Here is a 626-nt window from a genome sequence, read left to right on the forward strand (position 1 = left end):
TGTGCTTTTGTTTTTAAGGCCCATCTTAAAAACCTTAAAAAGGTCCCGGGTTCAATTCCCGGATGAGCCCATGGTGAGGCTTGGTCCTGAAGCTGTTGTGTCTCTTTAAGTTCACGAGCAATCAGGAAGTTTTGGGTCAACTGGGCAGAAACCCAGCTAAAGCCAGACCTGTTTGCTCAGTTGTTTCGAGCATGGTGCTAAAAATGCCAAGGTCGCAGGATTGATCCTCGTACGGGCCAGTCTCTTTCGTTCTCTGCTAGCTCAGCTCTCCTCTTCTGGAAAAGTAACGGGTGGTCTCACGGAAATCCCAGCTGGCTAAACGGCTTGCTGTTGTGGCAGAAATAGCTCAGTTGGGAGTGTTAGACTGGAGATCTAAAGAACCCTGGTTCGATCCCGGTTTTCGACAGATGTCCTCTGCCTTTTCCTTTTGTTCGAGGGGGCCAGTGACCAAAATTCTCTGGGTTCACACTCCTCTTTCTAACTGCTTCCCCACAGCCACAGTGCTATCTGCCTCCCAGAAGGCCGACAGCAGAGCCGTGTTGGTTCCATGGTGTAATGGTTAGCGCGCTGGACTTTGAATCCAGTGATCTGAGTTCAAATCTCAGTGGTACCTGCGTGCTTTCTTG

At 50.0% G+C, this 626-nt stretch overlaps 1 non-coding gene across 1 annotated transcript; it reads left to right on the forward strand.

Moving 5' to 3' along the window:
• The first annotated feature begins 541 nt into the window (after positions 1–541).
• Positions 542–613, forward strand: trnaq-uug (transfer RNA glutamine (anticodon UUG)). The gene has a single exon. It is a non-coding gene; the product is annotated as a tRNA-Gln (tRNA).
• The last annotated feature ends 13 nt before the right edge of the window (positions 614–626 follow it).

The sequence above is a fragment of the Sinocyclocheilus anshuiensis genome, unplaced genomic scaffold (genome assembly GCF_001515605.1).
Source record: "Sinocyclocheilus anshuiensis isolate Anshui unplaced genomic scaffold, SAMN03320099.WGS_v1.1 C31999573, whole genome shotgun sequence".
Taxonomy (NCBI): Eukaryota; Metazoa; Chordata; class Actinopteri; order Cypriniformes; family Cyprinidae; genus Sinocyclocheilus; species Sinocyclocheilus anshuiensis.